The sequence below is a fragment of the Protopterus annectens genome, chromosome 3.part0, assembly GCF_019279795.1.
Source record: "Protopterus annectens isolate FY-2018-M chromosome 3.part0, PAN1.0, whole genome shotgun sequence".
Classification (NCBI taxonomy): domain Eukaryota; kingdom Metazoa; phylum Chordata; order Ceratodontiformes; family Protopteridae; genus Protopterus; species Protopterus annectens.
This window is the reverse complement of record NC_056731.1, coordinates 196,283,076-196,302,226: the sequence shown is the minus strand read 5'-3', so window position 1 is coordinate 196,302,226 and position 19,151 is coordinate 196,283,076. Positions and strand designations below refer to the sequence as shown.

The following is a 19,151-nucleotide window of genomic DNA, read 5'->3' as shown; positions in this document are numbered from 1 at the left end:
CAAAAGAAACAAGTAACTGCTGAGACTGCCTAAAATCTTTAGTCCTGCTCAAATAATAACGTAATTGCCTGTGTACATCTAAAGTGTGCAAAATCTTTTCCCCTTTATTTTGAGGATCTGCAAAAAACGTAGGCAAATGAATAGTTTGGTTTAAAGCCACACTAGAAACCACCTTAGGCATAAAGGAAGGATTAGTACGTAATGAAACCCTGTCCTTATGGAAAACCAAAAAGGGCTCTACTGCCATAAGGGCCTGCAACTCAGACACCCTTCTTGCAGAAGTAATAGCCAACAGAAAAGCAGTCTTCCATGACAAATATTTCAATTCAGCAGTAGCTGCAGGCTCAAAAGGTTGTAGAGTAAGTTTTTCCAACACAAAATTGAGATCCCAAGCAGGAGTAGGAGCTCTACGTGGGGGTCTTATATTCTTTGCCCCTCTAAGAAACTGCTTGAACAAAGGATGCGAAAACAAAGGTGGGTCACAATCATAGTGAGCTGAAATTGCTGCAGCATGAATCTTTATGGAAGAGAAGGACAAACCTTTGTCCAATAATTCAGTAAGATATTGAAGAGCCACACTCAAATTAGGCTCTGAAATCTCCAAATTCTTTGCTGTACTCCAAAATAAAAATCTCTTCCATTTTTCTGCGTACACTCTCCTAGTACTAGGCCTTCTAGCTTCCATAATCACATTTAAAACTTGTTGAGGAAGCTGAGACCTGCTGTGCTTCAACACAGAATATGCCAAGCTGTGAGATGAAGAGATTGAAGCTTGACATTGAGCAGATGACCGTCCTTCTGAGATAACAGATGAGGAATCAGAGGTAAAGGCCATGGAGGCTTCTTTACAAGACTCCTTAGAAGTGGGTACCAGTGTTGCCGAGGCCAGTCTGGAGCTATCAAAATCATCCTTGGCCTGTCTTGTCTGACCTTTAATAATACCTTTGGAAGAAGAGGCAGAGGTGGAAAGGCATAGACATGAAGGTTTTTCCAACTGAAAGACAGAGCATCCACTTTCCAAGCTGTGTGATGAAACCCCTTTGTGCAATACTTTGGCAGCTGGTGGTTTAGTGGAGAAGCGAACAGATCTATGTCTGGAGTTCCCCATGACACTGTCAATTTCTGAAATACATGAAGATCCAGTTTCCACCGTGGGGATCCATGATTTGTCTGCTTAATACATCTGCTAGGGAGTTCTGTGCTCCTGGCAGAAACCTTGCCTGAAGAGTCAGTTGCAGGCTTAACGCAGTCTCCCATAAAATCATTGCTTGCCTGCATAGAGGATAAGAATGTGTTCCCCCTTGCTTGTTGATGTACCACATGACAGTTGTGTTGTCTGTTAGAATCAACACCTGCCCTGGAAGAAGTAACTCCTTGAACGCCATCAGTGCAAACTGGACTGCTAACATCTCCTTCATGTTGATATGTAGATGCTGTAGTCTGGCAGGCCACTTGTCTTGTATCCACTTTCCATTTAGATGAGCTCCCAAGCAGTGTCCGAGGCATCTGTCGTTAAAATCTGACTCGCCTCTGGCCGGGTCACAGAGAGTCCCTTGTTTAGGTGACATTCCTGAGCCCACCACAAGAATTCCTTTTGAAGGCAAGGTATTATGTGAATGACAGTGTCGAAACCTTGGCAGTGCTGTGTCCATACCACTCTGAGATACCATTGCAGCTTCCTCATATGCAGTTTGGCATTGGGAAGCACCAGAATACAAGATGCCATGAACCCTAATGCTTGAAGGACTGTCCTTGCAGTCAGCACGGACTGATGAGATAGTTGATGGAAGTAAAGTGACAGACTCTTTTGTTTGTCCGGGGTTAAAAAGGCCATCTGGGCTGCTGTATTCAGTCTCACACCCAGAAAGCACATGTCTTGAGAGGGTACTAGACTGGACTTTATTTCGTTCACAGAATACCCTAGGCATCTTAGCACTGCTATGACATATTCCAGATGCTGTAGAAGGTCTTCCTTTTCTTGAGCTAGAATCAGGCAGTCGTCCAAGTAAGGATAGATTTGAATGCCTTGAAGCCTGAAGTAAGCTATCACTGGAGCCAGAACCTTTGTGAATACTCTGGGCGCAGTAGATAAGCCAAAGGGCAATGCAGAGAACTGATAATGAAAATCTCCAGTTCGAAACCGCAGATACTTTCTGCAACTTAGCCTTATAGGCACATGAAGGTAAGCTTCCTTGAGATCCAAAGTTACCATCCAGTGATCCTTGCCCAGCAGAGGTAACAGTTGCTGTAATGTCAACATCTTGAACTTGGGAATGTCCAGATAAGTGTTGAGGATAGATAAATCCAAAATTGGTCTCCACGTGTTCCCCTTCTTTGGTACTAGGAACAGGCGAGAATAAAATCCGAAGCCCCTTTCTGATACAGGGACTGGCTGAATGGCCCCTATCTGGAGTAACTGAGAAACTTGCTTGTGAGCCTCTTTTCTTTGTGGAGGAGGAACATCTGGCATGCCTTTGAAAGGAGGCATTGTGTGGAAATAAAATCTGTAACCGTGATGAATGATATCCAGCACCCATCTGTCTTGAGTGATTAAATCCCAATTTTCTTTGAAGAGAGACAATCTTCCTCCCAAAGGAGCTGCCAGACGAGAATCCACTGGCAGCTGAAAAGGCAGGTCATTGGTTCTGCTTACGAAAGGACTGACCCCTGCCCTCACCAGAAGGCTGAGCAGGTGAACTGTCTGATCTAGGCCTAAACGAACCTTGAGCCCTGCCCCTACCACGTCTAGACCTACCCCTAGACTGGGAACTATAAGCAGGATATGTCCACCCCTTAGCAGGCCAATTTCTACTAAACTTGGAGGCTGCACCTGCAAAAATCTTTAACAGTCTGCATAGACTTAGCTTTGTCCTCCATTTTCTTTAAAACTGCTTCCACAGGCGGTCCAAACAACACATCAGACTGTAAAGGAGCATCCAAAATCCTTGTCTTAACATGCTCAGCTAAATTCTGATCCTTCAACCAGGCATGTCTGCGAAGAACAGAACTAGTAGCAGCCACCCTCGAGGAGGCCTGAACAGCATCAAAACCACACTGCAAAGAATGCTTACCCACTTGTTCAGACACATGAACCAAATCCAGCAATTCTTTACACTCAATACCTTCCGCCAAAGCATCCACCTTAGATTTCAATTGTGAAAGGAGATAATTCTGATATTTCAGCATATGAAACTGACAATTCAATGCCCTCATGGCTAGAGTGGAAGAAGTATACACTTTCTTACCCCACCTATCCAAAGCCCTTGCCTCTTTATCAGAGGGTACAGGATTTTTAACCACAGAAGCTTTAACACCTTTAGGCCCCTGAGAAACAGTTTCTGGGTCCGCCCTGGGACTCTTAAACAAATACTTATGAGCTTCGGGCACCCTATAATACCTATCAGGCTTAACAGGAGCAGGAGGCAAGGAGTCAGGGTTCAGGAAGCCTCTGCAAAACATCCTCCACCACATTCAACACAGGAGGAATAGCTAAGGGCCTATGCTGGGGTAAAACAAGAATTCCCTAAGCCTTTTCCTGGAATCAGAGTAATCCTGGCCTTCCCATTTAAAGTGCTCCCTCATGGAGTGAAGAGTCTCTGAAAATGAAAAATCCTCAGGAGGAGAAGCTGTAGGAGTGGAATCATCCACGTCAGAATCAGAATAAGCAGGAAACTCATGCAAGTCTTCCACAGAAGACTCTGAAGCCTGTGAACACTGTTCAAAACTATCAAACTCCTGTTCCACCCTAGGCCTCTTATCAGGCGGGGGCATAGAACCTCTAATCAGAGTAATCAAATCTTCTGCCATTTTAAGCATATGTTTCTTAGGCACAGAGCCCGAAATGCTAGGAGAAGCCCCCACAGAAGCTGAACTTGGCCTACCTCTAAAAGAAGCTTTGGCAACAGAAGGAGAGGCCCTAACTACCTTGGGAAGAGAGGGAAGAACAGTTACCTGAGAAGCCCCTCAGCCTGGCCTACCTCCAGAGAGGGCACATCCTGCAACAGTAAAGTATCTGCCTGAGACTCCATAGAGACACCTGGCAAAACCTCTGGCTCTCCTGAGCCTTCTATAGAACCGACGTCCGGGACTGCCGGTTCCTCACCCCTAGGCTTCACTGTTTTGTCCTTGCGCTTCTTGGATGAAGCGGGCGCCGGAGCATCCGGCGGCATATTATAATTGCAACGCTTTCCAAACACTAACCTAGCACAATCAAGCCTCCTCTTAATAGTGCTTGTTAAATCTAGCACAAGAGCGGCAACCAACAACGTCGTGCTCAGGCCCTAAACAAGGTATACACAATGTATGATAATCCCTATGCGGTATCTGCTTCCCACAAGAAATACAGTTATTCACTTTTTCTGACATCCGGTTAATTACTGAGGCAAGAAAAACCAAAATGTTCTAACGGGTTACTTAGCCAACTCTGTTTCGGTCTGAAACTCCGGTTTCGGAAAATCTCAGAACGCCAACCTGCACTCGCAAAATTGCTTCTGCATCGGACCATGCGGCAAAAAAGACTGAGGAAATGACGTCGGTCATGCGCATTAGTACCCTGACGTACTGACGTCAGTCTAAGGCGCCATGACCGACGTCAGCCTTATACTCTGCTATTCGGGCCGACTGGGACGCGGACTATACCCAATAGTCAGGACTGCAGCAAGGGAAGACGAAGAACATCCTTCCTGGTCTAGTCTAGTAGAGTGAGCTCTCACTTAAACTTATAATAGTTTTCCACAATAATCATTTCGGAAGGAAATATATTTTGTTAACCATTTGAAGAGGGTTTTGTTTGGAGAACTGTCTGCCCCGATTCCTAATGTATCTTTTGTACAGACTGACGGAAATATGCTTAGATCATCTACTAGAATATTTTCCTGTAACAGAATGCAGATTTTTTTGCCAAAGAAAGTTCTTCTGGACAGCTACGTCTCATGAGACCACTGCTAATTTAAAAAAACTGGTAGAAGTGTGTGTCCCTTCTTGCTTATGTATTACATGACTGCAATGGTGTCTGTGCCTAAAGTACAACAGATCACTGCCAATATCTTCTTGATGTTTATGTTTTGACTTTCCCGTGTGGGTCCATTTCCACTGGAATATTAGTTTACCTGTATGCAACAGCCAAGCCTTGAACATTTAGTATCAATGTTTAGGAGTACTGTGAAAGGACAAAGGGCATCCCTAGATTCCAAAGGATTTGGTTTTCCCCATAACTTGAATTTACTTACTTATTTACATTTGTTAACCAGGTAGGGGAGATGGTCCGACGATCCTTCTCAATCATGATTCAGACTGTGACATCCAGTTAATATCCCACTGAACTGCCACCAAATAATGTGACATCCTTTACTATCCTGGGTCAGTAACTAAGGAGCTTCAATCCTCACCACTGATTCCAATGTGAGACCGTCACTTAAACAGGAGTAATAATCCACAATTTCCCCCTAAGAGCACAACAGGAACATGCTCTATATCCTGGGACTGGACTGCACACTTCTGTCCACCCCAAATATAACTTCTTATTCCATAATTCAGAGCAATGTGTCCCAGTTTAAGACCTCTAATACACTCACACTTAAATAAATTAAATCTCACACATCCAAACACTTCTAAGAAAGCCTGACACAGATTTCCAGCTGTGTCCCTTCCCCAAAATAACATGGTAATGCTGTCACCAATCAGAGTGCCTTCATGCCCTTTAAAGGGGTATCCAATTATGCAAATTAGATATTAAAACAAATTATATCAAATGACCTAAGGAGACAGGCTTTCAGAGTGGCCTGGGAAGTTATCTGGGCAAGTATAACCACTCTCAAATCACTAAAGAAAACGCTGACTGACCAGCCACAATGTAAGTTAATAAAATATTTAATAATGAGCAAAATTATTAAAATTATAAAACAGTAATTTCCGATAAACAAACAGAACTCAATCACCAGGAAAATGAAATCAATACTGAAGGATAGAAATCCAACATTGGGAAAAACTCTGACTGATCTGATTAGTTATAATTTCCTAACTTGCTAAAGAACACTGCCCCTGACCTAAACTAAATTGCCATAACAGAGCAAAGGCAGGCTTATAGTTCTTGGTGAGTCCTTTTGGGGTATTCACTGCACAGTATATCTGTAACTATCACTGCTAGCTGTTAACTGACAAAGTACAGTTTTGTACCTACCATAAATGTAGATGTTCGAGTGTCTTCACTGCTGCAGTCATTACACTTGGGTTATCCTGCCGTCAGGCAGGCCCGCAGTCGGCCTGAGTTCCAAAGTCTTGGTCCGGCGTCGGCTGCTGTCGCCTCTTCCCTGATGTCAGTGCGCCAGGGGTATATAAGAAGCAGCCAACGCCATTTTCTTCAGTTTTCCTTGCCCCAGATGTCAGGTGCCCCCAAAAATGGTAGGCAATACATATTGCTAATAAAACATACAAAAAAGGTAAAAATAAAACCTTCAGTAACCAGCAAATACACCACATAGGTAGTATAGGTTAGTCCCAGATAAGAAAGAGGGGCTGGCGGGTGGGTAACCTGGACTGCAGCAGTGAAGACACTCGAACATCTACATTTATGGTAGGTACAAAACTGTACTATGTTCATCGTGTTTCACTGCTGCAGTCATTACACTTGGGTAGAATCCCAAAGCAGTTTGGGTGGCTGGTTCTATAGAGGATTAGGTGTGGCTATGAGGCCCTGCAGCACTGCAGTGGCAAAGCCAGCTCTGGATCTAGAATAAAGAGGCAAATGGTAATGCTTGGTAAAGGTGTGCACTGAACTCCAAGTTGCAGCTTCCAAGATATCTTTGGTAGGTACTCCTCTAAGGTAGGCAGTAGAAGTGGCAGTTGCCCTGGTGGAATGAGATCTAACATTACTAGGTACAGGTTTCCTATGTTGTGTGTAGCAGAACCGGATATAGTGTCCTATCCACTTTTAAATGGTCTGCTTTGAAATAGCCTTTCCCTGTGATCCTGCATCATATGATACAAACAATTGTTCAGATTTTCTGAAAGCTTTTGTTTTGTCCAAGTAGAAGCGCAATTGCCTGTGTATGTCCAAGGAATGTAGAAGTCTCTCCCTTTATTCTGGGGATTTGGATAAAATGTTGGCAAGTGAATAGTTTGGTTAAGAGCCACATTGGATACCACCTTAGGCATAAAGGTAGGGTTTGTTCTTAAAGAAACCCTGTCTTGGTGGAAAATGAAGAAAGGCTCCCACTGCCATTAGTGCCTGCAGTTCTGAGACTCTTCGTGCTGAGGTTATTGCCAGAAGAAGAGCAGTTTTCCATGATATATATTTTAACTCTGCTGAATTGGCTGGTTCAAAAGGAGGCAAAGTGAGCTTTTCCAAGATGAAATTGAGGTCCCAAGTTGGTGTTTGTGCTCTCCGGGGCGGTCTTATGTTTTCAGCCCCTCTGAGGTACTGCTTTAGCAGTGGGTGAGAGAAAATAGGAGGATCTGTGTTGTAATGAGCCGAGATGGCAGAAGCGTGAATCTTAATGGATGAGAAGGATAGTCCTTTGTCCAGCATCTCAGTCAAGTATTGTAGTATCTGAGGAATGTCAGGGACCAGAGGATCAAGGTTTTGAGCCTGGTTCCAGGCACAGAATCTCTTCCACTTTTCTGAGTAAGATTTCCTGGTGCTAGGCCTCCTGGCCTCCAAAATGACATCCATAACAGCTTTAGAGAGAGAAGTTGTCTGTTTGGCTAATGAATCTGCCATGCAGCCAGGTTTAACGTTTTGAGTTGACTGTGCAATATGATTGTTTTGCTGAGTCAGAAGGTGTGGAATTTGAGGCAAAATCCAAGGTGGGCCTTGAGCTAAGTTCTTTAAGATTGGGTACCAATGCTGGCATGGCCAGTCTGGAGCAATCAGAATCATCTGTGGTTTTTCTTGTCTGGCTTTTAGGAGTACCTTTGTAAGGAGAGGCAGAGGTGGGAAGGCATAAACATTTAGGCTTTTGCAGCTGAACGAAAGAGCATCCACTTTCCATGCTTGTGTGATAAGTCCTTGTGCAGAATTTTTGTAGTTGGTAATTCAGTGGTGAGGCAAAAAGATCTATATCCAGGCACCCCCATTTTTGCATTATCATGCTGAAGACTTGTGGATTTAGTCTCCACTCGTGAGGTTCCATGATGTTTCTGCTTAAGTCGTCTGCCAGAGTGTTTTTCTTTCCTGGCAGGAATTGTGCTTGCAGATGAACTTGGTAGGTTAGAGCTGTGTTCCACAAGGTCATGACTTGTCTGCATAGGGGTAAGAATGCATGCCCCCTTGTTTGTTTATGTACCACATTACAGTGGTGTTGTCTGTCTTTAATAGTAATTGTCCTGGATGCAGAAGATCCTTGAAAGCTGTAAGGGCATTTTGTACAGCCAACATCTCTTTTTGATTGATGTGAAGATGCATTTGGTCTGTGGTCCATTTGCCCTGAATACATTTTCCTGCCATGTGTGCTCCCCAGGCGTAATCCGAGGCGTCTGTTGTTAAAGTCTGCCTGGCTGTGGGAAGAGTGAATGGCTGACCCTTGTTGAAGTGACATGCCTGTGCCCACCATCAAAACTCCTGTTGTAGGCAGGGAATTAGTGGTATTACTGTCTCCAAACTGTGAGAATGTTGAGACCAAACACTTTTTAGGTACCATTGTAATTTCCTCATATGCAGTCTTGCATATGGAATTAGTAGTATGCAGGATGCCATGAATCCCAAGGCCTGCAGAATTGTTCTTGCAGGGAGTTGGGACTTTGTTGTCATCAATTGAAAATACTGAGTCAGTTGTCCTTGTTTGGCTGGCATGAGATAAGCCATCTGGGCCGTTGTATTTAAGCTGGCACCCAGGAATATTATCTCTTGTGAGGGCACTAGTTTTGATTTCTTTTCATTTACTGTGTACCCTAGGCAACTTAACAATCTTTTTACAAACGCCAGATGCTGTAGAAGAATGTCCTTGCTCTCTGCTTGAATCAGGCAGTCATCCAGATATGGATAGATTTGAATTTCTTTTTGTCTGCAAAATGCAATTACTGGTGCCAGGCACTTGGCAAAGACCCTGGGCGCAGTAGATAAGCCAAAGGGCAGTGCAGAGCATTGGTAGTGCATTGAACCAGCTATGAATCTGAGGTATCTTCTGCAATTTTGTCTGCTAGGGACATGCAGGTATGCCTTTTGAGGTCCAAAGTAACAAGCCAAGCTTTCTTGCCCAACATGGGAAGGAGCTGTTGTAGTGTCAGCATTTTGAATTTCGGAACATCCAGTTAAGTATTTAGAGTGGAAAGGTCCAGAATGGGTCTCCAGGCTTTGTCCTTTCTGGGTACCAGGAAGAGTCTTGAGTAAAATCCTTGTCCTTTTTCCTGCTGTGGTAATTTTTGAATAGCTCTCACGTCCATGAGAGCTGTAATTTGTTTTTGTGCCTCTGCCCATTGATTTTGTGGCAGGTCTGGCATTCCTTTTAGCCTTGGAAAAGTGTGAAAGTGGAACTTGTAACCTTGAGACACAATATTCAGCACCCATTTGTCTTGGGTGATTGCTTGCCAGTTTTGAGAAAAAAGTGCTAGTTTCCCCCCTAAGGGAGCTGCCGAAAGGGAAGAGTTTGGCATTAGAAGGGGGAAGTCATTGGGACTGTTTCCTGTAAGGTTGTGACTTATCCTCACCTTGTTTTGGGTTTGAAGCACCCCACTGTCGTGGTCTGTAAGAGCCTTGTGGCTGAGATCTGCCTCTTGGGTGTCTGTATCTGCCTCTTGTGGTCTGTCTGACACTGGAAAGGACCAATTATTTGTAGGCCAATTTCTGCTAAATCGTGGTGGCTGTACCTGTAAGAAATCCTTCACTGTTTGCATAGATTCTGCCTTATCCTCCATTTTCTTTAATACCTCTTCTGCCTTAATACCAAATAAATTATCTTGTTGCAAAGGAGCATCCAATAATTTTGCCTTAACACGATCTGGTAAACTTTGTTCTTTTAACCAAGCATGTCTTCGAATAACAGATCCTGTAACTGCTGCTCTACAAGAAGCTTCTAATGAATCAAAACTACATTGCAAATTATGCTTTTCCACTTGTTCAGCTGCATGCAATAAATCCTGCATTTCCTTATAGTCAGGTTGTTCTGCATTTGTACTCATTTTCTGTTTTAATTGAGACAGTAAGTATTGTTGATATTTAAGCATGTGAAACTGGCAATTTAGATCCCTCACTGCTAAAGTTGCAGAGGTGTAAACTTTCTTTCCCCATCTGTCTAATGCTCTAGAGTCCCTATCCGAGGGAACTGGATTCTTAGCCGTGGAAGCCTTAACGCCTTTGGGACCCTGGGAAATAGTTTCTGGGTCAGCAACAGGGTTTTTATAAAGAAATTTGTGAGAGTCAGGGACTCTGTAGTACCTGTCTGGCTTGACTGGAGCTGGGCGTAAAGAATCAGGATTTAAACTAGATTCAGAGAACACATCATCCACAATGTCCAACACTGGCAGAATAGCAAGAGGCCTGTGCTGAGGCAGCAAAAGAAAGTCTCTGAGTCTTTTCTTGGATTCTGAGTAATCCTGGCCCTCCCAATGGAAATGCTCCCTCATGGTATGTAGAGTTTCCCCAAAAGAGTAATCCTCAGGAGGAGAGGCTGAAGGAATTGATTCTTCAGCATCAGAATCCGCATAGAGGGGTAAAGAATATCCCTGGTCTGAAGAGGAATCAGAATATAATGATACCTGGTCAGAGGAATCATAGTCTGTATCCTGCCTAGGCCTTTTATCAGGAAGGGGATGGGAACCCCTGATCAGAGTTATCAAGTCTTCGGCCATCTTGAGCATCTGTTTTTTAGGCATGGAGGCCTGTCCAGGTGAATGCTGTACTTGCTTCTTTGTCTTTAATGTAGGCTTAGTCTTGGCTGTAGTTGCAATGGTAAGTTGAGTAGGCCTGAAAACACCCTCAGAAGCCGATGCCTGCTCAGCGGCTCCGGACCCATCTGAAGGGTTAATCTCCATTGGCCCAACACCTTGAGTATCCAGAGGCCTAGGCACCTCCATGTGGGAGTCGGTCGCGGCCTGTGGTTCTGAGGTAACAGTGTCAGGGGCTGCGAAAGCGCCTCATTGAAAACCGGCGAACCGGTGACTGGCCTAGAAGAGGCTTCGTTGTCAGTTTTGGGTCTCGGATGCCTTTCCTTATCTTTATCTTTGCGTTTTTTGTGCATTCCAATCGGTTGTTCCGACAGCATTGTATAATTAAACCTTCACCCAAAGTAATGGCGAGCAAAGTCAAACCAACATTTAATAGTGCGTTAAATCTAGCACAAAACCGACAACTAGTGACGTCGTGGTCTGGGCCTACACATGGAATACAGCAAGAATGAAAATCCTTATGAGATATTTGCTTTCCACAAGAAATACAATTATTAACTTTTACTGACATTGGTCTGAGGCAAGAAAAAGTTTCCCCAACGGGGTACTTAGCTTTATTGAAGACTTCGGTTCTGGAATCGAATTTGAAATCTCAGGAGTCGGCCGACCGGCACTTGCGAACTGCTTTTGCTTTGGGCACCATGCGGCAAGAAAGACTGAAGAAAATGGCGTCGGCTGCTTTTTATATACCCCTGGCACACTGACGTCAGGGAAGAGGCGACAGCAACTGACGCCGGACCAAGACTTTGGAACTCAGGCCGACTGCGGGTCTGCATGATGGCAGGATAACCTAAGTGTAATGACTGCAGCAGAGAAACACGATGAATATCTGTAACTGACAACTGACTTCAGAAGGCTCTTTTACAGAAAAGCCTAACTGTCACAACTGTTCCAGTTCTAACTTTCATTTCATATTTTGAAAATCAACCAAAAGCTGTTTACTAAAGTTCATTCCTGGCTTTTAGCTTCTGACAGTAACACATAGTAACTGTCAACATTCTGATGACATCATCTGCAGATCAGCTGAATCTGAGATAATTCGACTTTAGAATCTTTGTTCACAAACATGCACAGTTAGAAATGTAAAAGGACACTATTCAAGTCTTTAAAACATTCTGTACAAACAGATAACTCAACAAGTAAGAACCTATTTACAATATCATAGCTAGACATTCTGGCATATAATACAAAGGTTAATCTGAAATTATGCACAAAACCTCAGCCACACATGCTAGCACAGATGACAGTGTTTAATTTCTTCACACAGACCAACTGGCATACGCAAATAACACCAAGGAATATCAACAACAATAACATATCTCTGGAAGACAGGCTTGGTTTTGAAACACTAGTGATCAAATGTCATTTGTCCAATCACTAATGTGTGACTGACCAGTTTTTCCCCTGGAAGGATGACCTGCCAGAATACACAGAATTTCCCTTTTTTCCTGTGATAATGCAAACTTAAAATTGGTCTATATACAAGTAGTGAGGGTTCAGAGGAAATTGATCCCTGTAAAATGCCTTTTGCCTAAGTTTATTTACTGCCAAACACTGTTTGCATTTGGAAGCTCTGACTTATCTATGTCTGCACTTGTCTAGGGCTGTCACAAATGAGTCGAATACTTGGCAGGGTACCCAAATTTTACAAACGGTTGCAAAGGTAATATGGAGGAAAATCAGACAACTTATAAGACAAGAAACAAGAAAGACAAAAATGCAAAACCCACAGTTATTTGTGAAATTATATTATGGATACATGGTTTGTAGACCACGCTGCTTTGCCAGAGATGGTCTTCACCTGTCACCTCTAGGCTTTCGGTTACTGGCTAAGGCACTTGCCTCCCCCACAGAGTCTTTTTAGGCAAAGTCTCAAGAACAACATTTCTGACATGAAAATATCACTCACAAATAAATTAAGGGTTATCCTGCTAAATGCTAGGAGTTTAAATCAGAAACTGCACTTTCTTGAAGCACTCCATGCCCAGGAGGATGTTGATGTCTGTACAGTCACAGAGACTTGGGTTCAGGGCTGCAGAGAATTCCCAGCCTTGTAAGGCCACAATGCCTTCCACACTTTCAAACTGCAAAATGATCATGTGAGAACCAAAGGAGGAGGAGTATCTATCTTGAAAGATAGATACACCTCGACTGGTCAGACAGGAAAACTCCATGGAGTTACTCCAAGTTCAACTAACTGTGGGTAAGACCCCCTCCACCTTCAACTCATCAATAGCTACAGGCCTCCTTTAATGAACCAGGACACCCATGCTGCTTATTTGAACTTACTTGTGTCAATAAAATTTCAACCAAACACACTAATCATGAGCAATTTTAACTATCCCTCCACTGACTGGTAAACTTATATGAGTACCAAAATGCTCACACAAAGGTTCCCGGACTTTGTTAACACTAATGCCCTGGAAGAAATTGTATGCAACCCCCACAAGGGGCTCAAACATTCTCGACCTGGTCCTCACCAATATGGGTGACCATTGCACCACCACAAGTATAGGACCCTCACTGGTTAAATCTGATTAAAAATCAGTCACATTTGAAGTAGCTATAACACCTGAACCCCTCTTAGGTGAAGTCAGGATAAAACATTTCAACAAAGCTAATTATACCCTCCTGAGGGATGGCATAAATCATTTCCAAGATGCTGTTCCCACAGATGGCATTGACAACTATACCAAGGTATACAACTAATCTCCTGTACAAACACTTATACAAATGTATTGACACAGCTGTATCAGATAGGATCAAAACAAGATCCTAAAGAAAAAACAAGCCTCCCTTGTGGACATCTAGCATTAATAAGTTATACAACAAGAGGAAGACGTTGCTGTCTGAGAATAACTAAGAGAGGTTCCAGTGCTGGAAGAACACCCTCCTCTGCTTAAACAAACAAATAAGACAACTTGTAAAATCCTCTGCATGCAACTTTGATAAAATATTGGCAACCATAGCTAAGGATAAATATAAGGCATTATTCAGCTATATCCGTAACCTAAAAGGTAGGACCCAGACATGTGCTGAACTAGCTATGGATGGCATCACACACACTGATCTTGTGAAAATAGCTAACCTATTAGCTGACAGGTTTGGTGAAAATTTCACCCCCCCCCCGTCCCCTCCAAACATTCTACAAAGCATTCCCTCTTCATCTCCCCCACCTTGCATATCCAAAGTGCAAGTCATTAATGCTGTCTCTAAGGCCAAAAACACAGCCTCTATGGGACAGGATGGCATCCCAGGTTGCGTTTTAAATGAGTTAACAACGCTGTTAGGTACCCTCTTCAACCACAGTCTGACTACTGGTTTTGTTCCTGCTGAATGGAAAACAGCAACCATTATCCCCCTTCATAAAGGAGGTACAGCAACAGATCCTGGGAATTACAGACCCATAAGCTTAACCAGCCTTATCTGTAAGGCCATGGAACAAATCATCATGGACCTTATAAATAAGGATATAGGTGATCTCCAAACCACTGATCCAACACAGTTTGGTTTTGTCAAAGGCAGGCTATGCCTGTTAAACCTGGTGGACTTCTTCAAAAATGTCAATAGAGCCATAGATGAAGGCAAATCTGTGCATACAGCGTACCTTGACTTAGCCAAGGCCTTTAAAATAATCAAACATTCGGGCATCATTGATAAACTCACCCAGTTGAATATCAACCCTTATGTTGTCAGGTGGGTTGCTAACTGTCTCACCGACAGTCAAAGTTGGGGACTTTACCTCAACAAGCAGACCTGTCAGCAGTGGGGTTCCACAGGGGTCAGTGCTGGGCCCCCTATTGTTTGGGATATACTTCTCAGACATTTAGGTCAAAACAGAGGGGCTGTGGCTGACTAAGTTTACTGAATGCAAATTAGGGGCAGTCATTGAATACCCAAATAAATGCAATAAACTTCAAGTGAGACTTACACAAACTAGTGATTGGTGCCAAAGCCGCGGACTCAAACTCAATGCTAGAAAATGAATTATCATCCCCTCTGGTAAAAACAATATCCCTGCAGACTATCATATAAATAATAATACCCTAAGTGACAACTCAGTAGTAGCAGACTTGGGAATGCAAGTTGACCGTAGCCTAAACTTTCACTTCGTTACACACCTCCGTAGCAAAGGCATTGCCTCAACAGCAAAAAAGGTCATAACTCCCCTGTACTTGACTCACATCAAGCCAATAATTGGATACAGTGCTCTCTTTGGTATGTACCTTACCAGGCACCTGCAGTAACTCAAGAGACCTCAGATATTTCTAACCAAGAAAATTCAGGGTCTCCAGCACACATCATATATTGACAGATTGAAGATACTGTCACTGTACTTACTAGCATACAGACTTACAGGAGACCTATGCCTGGTCTAGAGAGCAATCTCGGACCCAAACCTAATGGAAATGCTGCACATCTGCAAGTCAAATGGGACAAGGGTCACCTGCTCCAGGGACCTTAACCTGGCCTGTAACTTAAACAGGTCCAGCTGGAGAGACAGATATGTCTCTCAGAGGTTGCCACTCCTCTGGAAGAGGCTACCAATCCACATCAAACAGAGCCCCTCTATGACCCTGTTTAAGCTTAGCCTGGATGACTGGATGGGAAACCATAAATTCTTTCCAGGGCTTTCACCTATGACCCTCCTAGATATTGGCAGTCATTGCTAACTAAGCTCTTGAGTTTAGGCATGATCCTTTTATTGAGTTTCTCTACAATGGGTAGGTGGCTAGAAATATTCACATTAACCACATATGACAAAAATTATCTATAGTAAGAATTATCAAAGCTGAAATGTTATCATTCTCATCACTATTAACCTTCTTTTCCCCCATTTTCTACACAGGGTTGGGCTGTTGCATCAACTGTCAATATTTCTCAGAATGTAATCATTCTGACTGGCTGTTTTTATCAAAAGTGTTGGTACCACCTGCAATTTGTAAGTCTTGTAATAACTGTCTGAAAGAGGTTACTCACTGATACTTCTTCTGTCTTGATAGAGATAAAGATGTAGATACAATTTCTGATAAAGATCTTTCTCCTACAGATAAATTAAAAAAGTGTCAAAGTAACAGAGGAGCTGTTTGCTACTGTTATGCCCTGAGCGGGAAGAGGATCTTATCTTGAGATGGATGGAAATTAGTAGACAATAATTAGAGATACAAGTAGTACTCACAGTAACAGGGAGCCAAAAGGCTTTAGCCATGGACTAGGAATGATGTTCTTTCTCACTGGTGAGTGACATATAGAGAAATATTTTGTTTTTGGTGGCCTTTTATGGAATTTACTGCCACAAAAGGTAATACATATTTGAGTCTGTGCATTTTTTCTCTCTTCTTTAGTTAGGAGATGGGAAAGTCTATACGCATATTTCAAAATGATTTAAGATTTTCATCTTTATAGGTTCATAGGTTCATAGGTTCATACTAGGCTATCTGCCCGAGGGCATTTACAAGCCTAGCCCATCGTTTTGTGGCTTACGCCACCCCTTTAGTATGGGGAACTATACCCATTATTTTGCTGTGCCTCTGTCGAGCAGTGACACTGAGGTAATCCCTGGGGTATATCTGCGATCTCCCATCCATTGGTCAAGATTTGTCTTGAACAAGGCCAGCGAGGTGCTCTGCCTCACATGTACCGGGATTTTGTTCCACAGCATAGGGAGTCTTTGGGTGATGAATCTATCCCTCCAGCACGTCCTATTAATAGCCATGTCAAGGTTTAAGTCTCCCGCCCTTGTGGCTCTGATGGATCTAGAGTTTTTGAGGTGAAGCATATTCATCAAATCTGGGTTTGACATGGCCTTGTATATTAGGCAAAGGTCACCTCTGAGCAAGCGTGGCGACTGAATAGAGCTGGAGTTCTTTCAGTCGGGCAGCATAGGACAGATTTTTGAGACCCTTTATCCTTTTGGTGAGGAACTTTTGTGGCCTCTCCAGCTGCTGCAAGTGTCGGGTCAGATACATTCCGAATGGGGCATTGTACTCAATCATTGGTCTGATGAGTGATGAGTAAAGGGAGACTATGACCTCCCTTGATCTAGATGAGAATCCCTTCATGATAAGGTGGGCAATGTAGAAGGTCTTCCTAACTACTTTAGCTACATGGGTGTCGAATGACAGACTACTATCAACCTGGGTCCCCAGGTCCCTGATAACTTCTTCTGTGCTCAGTGGATTGCCACCTATTTGGTAGCTAGGGGTAACCTTGTTTTTCCCGAAGGGTATGACTATGCATTTTTTGGCATTTAACTTTAGGCCGTGGCTCTGGCACCAGTTATCCATTTCTGTGAGACCCTTCTGAAGGATATCTGCGTCAGATGTGTTTTCTACTATGGTGCCCAGTTTGCAGTCATCTGCAAACTTTGTCAGCCATAACCCTCCTGTGTTTGGTTGTACTTCGGAAAAGTAGATGCCAAACAAGAGTGGGCCCAGGACTGAGCCCTGTGGGACACCACTTGTGACAGGCTTTGAGTCTGACATGGCGCCAGCAACTCTGACCCTGTGGGTTCTGTCACTCAGCCAGTTTGCAACCCATCTTGTGATGTATGGGTTGACATTTAAGCTGATGAGTTTTTCAATGATACCCGAGTGGGGTATTGTATCGAAGGCCTTAGCCAGATCGAGGTAGGCTGTATGGACTGCCTTTCCCTCATCAATGGCTTTGGTGACTGTTTCGAAAAAGTCAACTAAGTTTAAAAGGCATGATCTGCCTTTGACAAAGCCAAACTGGGTTGGATCCAAAGTCTGCAAATTCCCTATGTCTTTATTTATGAGGTCCATTATGATCCTCTCCATGGCTTTGCAGATAAGGCTTGTCAAGCTAATGGGCCGGTAATTTCCAGGGTCGGTGGAGGCACCGCCTTTGTGAAGTGGTACCACAGTTGCAGTGCGCCACTCCTGGAATGCGTATCCAGAGGTAAGACTTTGATTAAACAGCTGTCCTAGCTGTGGGTTTAATTCCTCATTGAGTTCATGGAGCACACAGCCGGGGACACCATCAGGTCCCATGGATGCTGTGTTTTTTGCTTTGGAGAGAGCAGTTCTCACTTGGGCGCTGGAGATGTTTGGGGGGCTGCAATCAATGCTTGAATGTGGTATTAAATATTATGATTACGCTAAATATTAAAGTTCTTCTACTTGAGGTAAAGATCCCTAGGGTAATTATTTAACTGAAATGATAAAGTTAGTGTTGAAACATTTTGGTGTTTCAAAGATTATAACAGTGGTTTTGGAAAAGTGTATTAGACTGTGGTTTAACAACCATCTCCAAAACAAACTCAAATGCTTTTAGAGCAATCTACAAGACTTTAGCACTCTTCTTAGTCCTATATTTAAGGATATCAACTGCATAAAGAATGCTGTTTGTTAGCTTATTGACAAATACAAAGAATAACAAACACAGCCACTGTGTAACACCACAAAAAAATGTATTACTGTCCAATTTGTTACCTAATACAAACTGATAGGCTCAGTTATGTAGGTAATTGCTGAACGTATAATCAAAAATATGACGTAAGGTGGAGGAGAACAAAAACCAAGAGTGAAAGATATTAAGCCGAACTTTAGCAATAAAAACAAAAATAACCAAGGTTAAGCACTTAAATCCTTTTACAATAAACAGGACCAAAAATTAAATAAGACTGCACCACGCAAACTTAGAATTCAAAGAGACCTAAAAAAGAACCAAGTCATATACATAAAAATTCATCACCAAAATACATTTTCACACATTAAAGATGTTACTAATCCAAATATTGACTTTTTTTAAACAGTGTGATAACAAATACTATCACATATAAAAATATATAAAAATACAAGTGTATAATTAATTAAATGAATAGTTTAAGTATTTGAATGTTTGTATATTTGTGTGTACAACTGTGTGTGTAAAAACAGGGCACACTATTCACACATCTTATCACAAAATGTTTATACTATCATACATAAAATAAATATGACAAATACTGCAAGTGCTTTTTTATAACTTTGCTGCCTTCATTTTCATGGTGTATGCACAAAAGTGCTTACCTATTTTGTTATTTAAATATATAGTGATTTTATTTCCTGGCTGTGTTGAACGGTGTATTTTTGTTTTTCTGCCTTCATTTTTAGGACAGAAACAATCAAAATACATTCATTCAACCCCAGAAGAGTAGCAGCATTCAACCTTAACTCCCAAAGCAGTTCCTTGTATTCTAATGCATTCTCCCAACAATCCCCTCTATTACCATATTGCACTTGTTCTATTATAGTAAACCTAAAACCCGA

At 42.7% G+C, this 19,151-nt stretch overlaps 1 protein-coding gene across 10 annotated transcripts in view; it reads right to left on the bottom strand.

The window, feature by feature from the left end:
* DIP2C (disco interacting protein 2 homolog C) overlaps positions 1-19,151 on the bottom strand; it is a 2,757,794-nt gene that overhangs the window by 88,562 nt on the left and 2,650,081 nt on the right. The window lies entirely within an intron of this gene.